The sequence below is a fragment of the Carya illinoinensis genome, chromosome 2 (genome assembly GCF_018687715.1).
Source record: "Carya illinoinensis cultivar Pawnee chromosome 2, C.illinoinensisPawnee_v1, whole genome shotgun sequence".
Classification (NCBI taxonomy): Eukaryota; Viridiplantae; Streptophyta; class Magnoliopsida; order Fagales; family Juglandaceae; genus Carya; species Carya illinoinensis.
In genome coordinates this window covers 4,199,510-4,209,861 of record NC_056753.1, presented here as the reverse complement: position 1 = coordinate 4,209,861, position 10,352 = coordinate 4,199,510, and the positions used below count along the sequence as shown (strand labels likewise).

Here is a 10,352-nt window from a genome sequence, read left to right as displayed (position 1 = left end):
TCCATGAATGTTAGCAATGAATCTACCACTCGGCTTGCTAAGGAACATGTTACAGTTGGCCTGTGAGAACCATGTTGGATGATAGTGAATCCCACAGACGATGCCAATGTTAAAGACCTATCTCACTTCCCCTCTGCAACCGTTTACCTGCGTAATGTCAAGAGGCTCCAATGTGATCCGCTTGGGAAAACTCCGATGTTTAAGTCAGTAAAACATAACCAAATGATTTAGAGTTCAAAAGAGAGTTTCATCACATATTATCAAGGGTTATCTGGTATATATAGGCTCATATTTGACGCTTATATTATTCAGAGTTTATCGATATGGATCATCACCCAGTGATCGAAATGATCATATATCTGCATGAAATCTCTATCTTTTCGTGAAAGGTGGTGTAGTGTGTAATTTTACTGAACTTTGAACTCTCTAATTCCCTTCAATTAGCAAATGGCCTCTTTTAATGGGTTTCATTCATATTAGACTTTTAAAATAGAATAGGCGACTAAAATAGACCCTCCACAAAAGAACTTCAATCTTTTCATATTTTTTTGGTACTTTGTCCTTTTAACGTAACTTGCCTTCTGTGTGTTCCGTCTAATGTTTTTTTTTTTTCCTAATAAACAATAGATATATTAAATTTCTGTTAAAGAAGAGAAACTCATATATATCTTCAATTATTGCACGTCATAAGTTTCTAATTGATAAATATATTGATAATATTTTTTATACTTCAAAATATGTTTATAATATTTTTGTATAATATATATTACAATATATATCATAACCACCACCCCATCCCCCAAAAAAGTAAAAACCCAAAGATAAATTTCGGAATCCACCTCTTCCAAGTGTGGATTGTAAGCCAACAGTTTCCCTTTCCAAATTATTGCTAAAGAATTTATTGCTAATTAGTCTGCCGCAAAATTCTTGTAACACATCTAAACTCATCTTACGTGAGTTTTATAAAACTCACTTCACTATCTCAACTAATATTCATAAAGAATTTAATTTATCTTAACTCGACTTATCTCAACATCCAAACGCAATCTAAGTGTATGACCTAAGAATCTTAAGGTGATTGACAAAACTAACAATCCATTTAAAGAAATACTTTAAAAGAGATTATACAAAAATATTCTTATAAATTTACATAATTTGATGCAATACATTAGATTGTAAAGTTACTTTTATTATAAAATAGATATAACGAATTATATGAAATCACTTTTATTTATAAATTTACTTTTATATAATATCTTAATGGCCGAAGCATTTCATTAGTAGGAATAGGACGGAAAAGTCTATTAGAAAATTCGCTTACCATGATTAGAATTAGCATGTCCCGAGATATCCAGGATTGGTACAATTGTCATTATTAGAATTTTTTCATTTTATAGGTAAAAATAAAGGGACATTAGAATTTTATATCTTTCTAGATGTGACATGCATATGAGGTCATTTCTAGAATTCAAAACCTTTTTTTTTTTTTTTAAATTATAAACACTTCTTTCTCCAGATTTGATTTTCTAAAAATAAATAAAAACTTTGATAAGTTTTTTTGACAAAATCTCGTTTGCAATCTATCTCAGCTAATCATCAATTACCATGAACCAACTCTCTAAAGAAGAAAAGAAAAGAAAAGAAAAGAAAAGAAAATCACCCTCCAATTTACTCCATCCCCACATCGTCTGCCAATACGAATATCCTGCCCATGACACCAATGCATCAAACCGCTATCATTAAACACGTTCGACAAAAACTAAGAACAGGATATATCTTGTCTGAAAGCGAAAATCTAAAAGATTGGCTTTGAAAGTATAGGGTGTATGAGATATTGATTACAAAAACAAATTGGGTACAAACATAGGAGATGCAATCTATCGGGTTATACTTTAGAAATTAGAAGGGCAGTGTTTACACTTCTGTACACCCAACCCCCTCTCCGCATCATTTAGCATGAAAGTCAGATCTATTACGGCCAGCGAGGTTGCCAGATAAAACATAAAATGGCAAATGGTAAGAGTATGGTGGTAGAATAGGAACGGGAAGGATGATTATATGGTATTGCTCTAAAATACACATTCTTCACAGAAACTACTAGTTGAAAAACTATTACCATTAGATGAGGTTTTCCCATGAAAAAATTGAAGTGGGGGAAATTTTTGTAAAGCTTATACTTTTGCCATACCATATACTCATATAGATCAGTTTCACAAAATTAATTTCCATAATTCATTAATAAAGTGCATGATTTAATCTGAACACTACCACAGGTAAAGAAAATTATATCAATATGTCACCAAGGAACCGAAACTACAAACCCAATGGAGCAATATTCAATCCTCAAAATCTCCAGGCTCCAGCATTCTCCAGCAAGTAGTTGGCTGCCAATTCCTCACTGTGATCACATGCCAAAAAGGCCTCTATGACCAGGGCTCTATCAAAACCCATTGCCTCTAGCTATATAATGTGAAGACATAAAGATCAATGTGTATGATAAACATATAAGGAGAAAAAAAACTAGCCGCTGAAAAAGAATAAAGAGTAGATCTCACTTGTAGAATGAACACGTACTCTATCAATGGCCTGTTCAGCCAGGGTGACATTAATGCCATGCGGCATATCTTGCACAGGCTGATCAAATGCATCCCTGAAAGTAACGATGATTATGCTGCCTTTCTATTTAACATTTCTATATGGAAGTTGATTTGTTTTGTTCTTTTTTTTGGGGGGGGTGGGGGGGACCGGGACCAAAGGTTCTTACATCTCAGTACATGAAAACAAAGCGTTCCATTATTATTTCACAGGCACAGAAAATCAAGTTTAAACAAGGAAATAAATCAGGTCCAGAGGTTCAAACCCTATAATGTGGAAGAGTGCCTTATCAGGCTTTTAAGAGATGAATGGTAACCTTACCTTACAATTACGGGGGGAATCAGGACTTGCATTGTTTTTGCTTCTCATTTCACGCATGGGGATTTAGAGGCAAAGAAATATTGATCGTTAACCTGTTTCAAAGTGAAATCTCTGATGTCCAAACTGAAAGCCATACCAATGTTTCCAAAAGATGTTTCTAACACTTCTATTCCAAAGTTGTTATGGTGATCAGAGATTATCAATGAAATGATACAGCATTCAAATCCATATGCTTGGCAAATTTTGATTTTTTTGGGTCGGGCAACTAAGGACATAAAAACTGCATTTACCTTCTTCTACACTTTCCAGGGATCTAGAGTTGATAATTGAATCCTTCAAGACTTTTGAGATCAAAAGATATCCAATCACTAGTACTGAAGTCGACAAAGTCTACCACAGAAACCCCAGGGGAATGCTTCTAAGTACTGGCATTGAAACAAATATTTGTGGAAGATGTAAGACAACAAAGAGTGCGGATGAAGGTGATGACAAGAGTGGAAAAACAATAACTGTAGCTGCTTAAAATATCAATCAGCGTGTATATGTTTGAAGATATTTTACTAGCATTTCTCCTTTCTTACTCAGGACTTCACTGGATATAATTTATAAGTACTCACCCTTCAGATCCCTCAGGAGGTTCATTTATCATCTGAAGAAAATCTGTTTGGTGCTCCTCAATTAGTCTCAAAAGCTGTAGATTTTGCTTTCCCATCTCCTGAAGCATGGGCTGCACCAGAAGCAGCAGTTTGACTCTAAGTCATGGGAAAGCCAATGGGGTTTAATTATAATAAAAAGGTGATACATACCTGTAATATCTGTGGATTTGATTGCACCATTGAACACAATGCTTGGAACTAAAATGCAAAGAAAAGAAAATCAGTATCATTGTAGAAGTTTGATAAGCAAAGCAGCACCCAAATCAAACAGCATCACTTGGCATCACCACTTATCAGCCATTATGAAAACAAACATGCAACATAGGATTTTATTAGACATATCAACCAGTAAAGCACAACTGATAAGAGTCTGATGTGATTTGCATTGTCAGATAATAAATACTTCTATTTTTCCCTCTGGTCAAGCGCCCTGTACCATACTTATACTATGTTAGTGCTAATGTTAATAAAAGGAGATAAAGATGCTATGATTGGGAAGATCCAGCACCATCTCATCATCCTCACGGAAACAATTATCACAAATCCCACTTGAAAAGGAAACAAATTGAAATATCAAAAAAGTTCTTTCCTTAAAATACCATTATTTTTACTTAAAAAAAAAATACCATTATTTTTTTAATTCCCAAACACGGAATTAAAAGCTTCTTAAAACATTTTTTTTATAAGATAATTTTATTAATTAGCAAATAACACTACCATGTTTCTTGAATTAAAAGGCAAAAAGAAAGGAATATAACCAGGAACCCACCTGTGGATTGTTTCTAAGAAATTCAAGGGATCCAAGTCCTCCACCACCGCCATCAGCAGTAGCAAAGGTCTCCTGAAAATTCCAGCTTCTTAAACTTGAGGAACACCTAAAAGTAAGTACACATAATGGAAGGCCATCCAACATATGAATTGTTTACTTGAGGAAACATATTCAAGGGTGATGTGTTAGGCAATCCAGACACAGGTGCAGTGGCTGCACCTATTCCAGTTGCCTGACTTGCAGCGAAAGGAGCCACTGATACTGCAACTTCTGCTGCTTCAGGAATACCCTGAAGCTAGATCAACATTAGTAACTTATATGGACTGATGTTACAACAGCAAAGATGTGGATTTTTAACATACAGAGTATAAGTAATCTACTGCTCGCTCTGGGTGGTTGTAAGCTGCTCAAAGTGCACGGGCAACTGTTTCTCTGTCCCAGTTTCCACCAGCGATATACATTATTTGTTGAATAGTCTCCTCAAGATTACCTTCAGCAACTAAATTTGAAGCAGCTTGCCCGTAGGTACCAGTAGGAGCACTGTAATGAGACATAATAACTACATTGTTATTATTATAATATATTCTAAAGTAATAATCTTTTTTGTTCTCTGCACCCAGAAACGATGTTCAATTATGTATACTCATTTGTATAGGACAAAAAGAACATCTATTAGTTCAACCCCACCAACTTCCCTATTATTGTGCATATCCATGATAAACAAGCAGTGTAGTTGAGTATAGAGCAGCCAAAACAAATTTGAGCTCAAGTTTGATTGCAGAATTTGGATTCAGTCCACAGTTAACAGACCATCAATTCTTTCAATCTGCTAACCATTTTTTTGAAGAAAAAAAAAGTACAAAAATATACGCTTCAGTAGAAAAAAGTGGACTTACACACTAAGTTCTACAGGAACTGTTATTAGTTTGTGAATTAATCTATATAAATTTCATGTTCAGAATTCTATAAAATTAATAGCAAAGAGATGCGTTGTAGTAGTCAGCAATGCATTCGTGGCAGATTCAGATTAAAGACCAATAGCAGGACTATGCATGAACTATAGCATGCCCATAATATTTCATGAGATCGAGAAATCACTTGGTAAAAGTATATGAATAACGCACAAGCCCCATGAAGAAACACAAATTTCTGATCATACCATGTTGTGCATTGTTAATTCCTGCAATTGTAGTAAATGAAATATCACCATCTTAAACAAATATACATACAACAATCTCAACAAGAGAACCATGGACACCCTTGTCCATCATTTACGATACTTGAATACATATGAGCCAGAGCACATTTTTCTTACCACCAAAAGCCACAAAAGACTCAGAATGAGTCAAGCACAATGCCACCTCTGGGCAATGAGTATGAACCACTACCATACACAAGGAGCCTCTTCATTAATACTAGTGAGTCAGGTTATGTCCAGATAGGCACACCATCAAACTGCCTCCTACAATCAAGTTTTGGACTTTAGCAAAACAATGTTCTTCCAAAATATTGTTTCTCACACTGGAAGATCCAATTATAACCTTTAACCCCGCATCCACACCAGAGAGAGAGAGAGAGCAAGAGGGAGAACTCTTCTTACATTCCATTCTTAGACTAGTATCCTCAATCACACAGAGAAGTAATGCTTTACATATATCTAAGTATCTCATTTTTTTTTTCATAAAGACCATTAACATGTTAAACAGTTCACACATCATCAGGTAGTAACAAACACGAGAAAAACAGAGAGAAAGAGGGAGGGAGATAAAGAGAGACTTGAAGTCATTTTGTTTAAGTCAATTTGCTCCTCTACAAGTCCTTAAAAAGATCAAAAGAAATCAATCTGAATCTTTCATTGAGGTTATTGTGATATTCCCATATGATAAGGATAAGGGTGGGTGGTGTATGAGATCCCACATTGCTTGGGAAGGAAAAGTTCTTGCTCTTTATAAGGTTCCAATAGGGCTCTAATTGTATCATTAATTAGTCTTTTTGGAGTATAAATCATGTGGTTTGAATCTTCCATTGGAGCGTTACAAATGGTATCAAAGCATATCTCAACCATAAATATGGGACTTGAGCCATGCCACCTACGATGGACTAGCCTGACGAGGACGTCGCGAATTTAAAGGAGTGGAGATTGTGATACCCCCATATGATAAGGATAAGGGTCGGTGTTTTATGAGATCCCACATTGGTTGGGAATGAGAAGCTCTTGCTCTCTATAAGATTCTAATGGGGTTCCAATTGTATCATTGACTAGTTCTTTTGAAGTATAAGCCATGTGATTTGGGTCTTCCATTGGGGTGTTACAGTTATACTCTGTGATTCAAAGAACATCTTATCTTTCCTTTTTTAATATAAGTAAAAGAACAACATCTTATATCTCCTCTCCCTCTTTAAGGTAATTGATCAATGGCTTTTTTTCATGTCTTGACTATCATGACACCTTGGTTCACCAACTGCATCACCAGAAGTTCTCTCAAAGGAGTAAGATAAATTCATAGAGATGGAGTGGTACCAAGATGTTGTCGTGTCTGAAGCAAATGAGGTGCTCTTTGAGACCCTGCAACTCAAAGAAGATTAATTGATCTGATCCAAAAGCAAGAACTGAAAAACGACTGTCATGGAAACTCATGGTGGCTGTACAGGAACTTCAGCTGCAGGAGTAGAATTTGAGACAAGTGCAGTTGTAGGTGGATTTGTAGGAGAAGGCTAACATGCAGAGGTAAATAAGCAGCTTATACAGAAAACACAAGAAACCAGAAGTATAATAATGAGCAAGAATACCTGAGTGGATGACACCCCCACTGTGCCTAAGGTTTTACTCTGAAAATATGGAAATAAAATGAGTTTCAGGTACATGAAGAATAAAAATATATTCAGTATCTGATCTTATGTAGATAAATTAGGTGATTAAAGACAATAATCTTTTCAAAACCTTTAGAAGACTTGGCTATAGAGAAAAATACAAATTGGAATCTTAATTGCCATGATAACAGAATAGAACATCCATTAACCAACAACAAACAAAAAACATACATTTTTTTATAAGTAATTTTTCCTTCATTAATTACCCAAAACATACATTTTAAAGAGATGCTTATGAAACACATTTGCAGGAGTAATGAAAAGGGATGTGGAATCGCTTCCTTTTTGTAGTTAATGCCAGACAACACCAAATAAACTAAATAAGAGTGCTCAAGTCCTGGAATTATCAACATATGCTCATCTCCGGAACAAAAATACTAATCCTCACAAACTAGGAAGAGGAGAAAACAGAGATGCCAACACCAGTACAGGAAACGAAAACAAAACATTCAAAGCTGTTTGGCATCTGATACAATATCGGAGAAACACAATGTTGGTCCTTCACATTCTAAGCAATAGCTATTTGAGACTTCTGGTCATGGGTGTGTACCACGAATGCAGAAAATAACTTTTTTTTATACAGGTATAATCGCATCAGAAATGCTACTGCAATGCAAAACACAGCTGTGAATTTTCAATCACAAGTGCTCAAACACGATTTATGGTTGCCAAATAATGTATCACTTCAGAAATCATTATATAGTTTTATGATGATGAAATACATAATATCACACATCATTAAGAGCTAAGACACACAAGAAGGAAACTGAAATAAACTTTAGAATTTGAAATAGTTTGCTGGAACTTCAGGTATAATTAAGCAGCATATAGTAGCAAAACATGATAGAGTCCCAAAAGAAGTAAAAATACAAAAAATATCAAGAAAATTACAGAAACGGGGAAAACATACCTTGCCAAGCATGACAACAAGAAAACCATCCTCGGAAACCTTATTCTCTGCCAGGGTGGTTTCGTCTTTCAAGACATTCCCATTGTGAATTAACAGCTGCTGTCCACATGGGTAATTACTTTTTCCTTGTAAATCTTCAATGTTTTTCTTGACAGCCATAACCTTCCAATAAAAAATAAATAAGCACCAGAATGCTTACCGAATTTGAGCATAATCTCTTTGTTTGTCGAGAAACCAATGGAATCACAAGAAAATGCGAAACATCTACTGCTCATTTATTCGGTTGCCATAACATATAATTCAATGCCTCAGCCACATTTTTCATTCCTTTATTCCCATTTCTAAACTAAACAGAAATACTATAATAAAAGCACTCATAATTCTGGAACTAAAATCCAAGACGAAAAAAAATGAAGAAGGAAATAGTGAAAGCACAACTCGCGGTGTCGGAGGACTGAACAGTGATTTCGAAATGGCTGCCTTCCAAAGTCTTCACAGTGAGCTTCATTGCCGCGACTGGGAAGCACGAATTATAGTCTTAAAAATTGTTTGAATAAATTTCTCAATATTATTTTTATTTTAAAATTTAAAAAAAATTAAATTATTATTATATTTTATTTAAAAATTTAAAAAAATTATAATAATTAAATAAAAAAATTTAAAATTTAAAAATCTGTTATTAAAAAGTATATATTTAATGTTTAAATATTAAAATATAATGAAATAAAAAAGTTGAAACTATCTCAACACCCAAACGTACCTTAGACTTTAGTTGTCTTTCATGGGTTACGGATATGACATTATTTTCATCTATTAAATCATATTTTTTAATGAAAAAGGCAAACTTATTACATATTTTACATAAATAGGCATTACTAATACAATATGCTTAAGTTAATTTGCATGCCATAGAGAAAGCATGGAAGGCAGAAATTACTCTCGTTTCTTTCTAAAAGTGTGGTTTCTCTATAGAGTATTATTATAATCATAAATAGGTTCCATAAAAACTTGATTTATATAACACATTAAATTTACTTTATAATAAAAATAACTGAGATATATATCATTTCAAACTACTTAGTTTGTAAGTACTTTTATGGGTAGAGCAATTGCAACAACATTTCTATACGAATGGAAACATTGGATCTTTGGGAACCCGGAACTAAATTGGACAAAAAAATAAAATAAAAAAATAAAAAAAGAAAGAGTTGACTAGGAATGCTCACATCTATCACCTATGAATTGAATGAATGCTAGACACCATGAAAATAAATCTAGAGAAGAGGAATCCATCTTTTAATTCCAACATTGCAGAGAGCAGAGTAGGAACAGCTTTCAGAATGTCATAAATGGGTATTGATTCAGGACACCACCATCTTTGAGCTTTGATTAAATTTATTTCTTAATTGGGTTGCATCTTATTTATATATATATATATAGAGAGAGAGGGGGTGTTATAACAGCCCGCTAGAAATTCAATTGTGAAATTTCTATTAACTTTACGAACCTCGTGAAGACCCCATAAGTTTTCACGAATACATTAATCGTATAGGTTTTTGTCTAACTACATAGTTAGTGTTATTATTTACTATGGTATCAGAAGTGTGTTTTTGATTATTGGAGATAGTTAGAAGTGTCAAAATGTATTATGGTTTATGCCATTAGACTCGGAGGGTTATTTAAGGTCTTATGGCGCAATAACATTTTTTCATATTTTCAGACAAAACGTCTGTTCAAAACTGTAGATATTATTGGATAAAAATATATTAAGCTAATTTTGTGGATATTATTAGATAAAAATATTTTAAGCTAATTTCGTGGATATTATTGGGTAAAAATATCTTGAATTGATTTTTGTAGATATTATTAGGTAAGAGAGTCGTACACTCCACTCTCACTCCGGGTAAGAGAGTCCTACACTTAACTCTCACTTCAGGTAAGAGAGTCCTATACTTAACTCTCACTCAAGTCACATCTATTCCATATCTCATCCATAAGTATCTCCAGCCACCTCTCCTCACGAAATTATTTTCATTTATACTTTCCATTAAAAGAATATCAAACACTCTCTCTCGGACAGCTTTTAGGAGTTCTTTTTCATGCCCATTTCAAATCTTTTCTAAGTATTTTATCATAAAGTCTCCTTCATATAAGTTGTTCCTTTTTTAGTCTAGTTTATGTGGATATCTTATTTGTCCCATTTGAAAATCATTTGGTTAGTCAAATATTA

The 10,352-nt window shown here is 33.9% G+C and overlaps 1 pseudogene; it reads right to left on the bottom strand.

The window, feature by feature from the left end:
- Positions 1–2,208: 2,208 nt before the first annotated feature.
- LOC122297763 lies at positions 2,209–8,648 on the bottom strand (annotated as a pseudogene).
- Between the last annotated feature and the right edge of the window lie 1,704 nt (positions 8,649–10,352).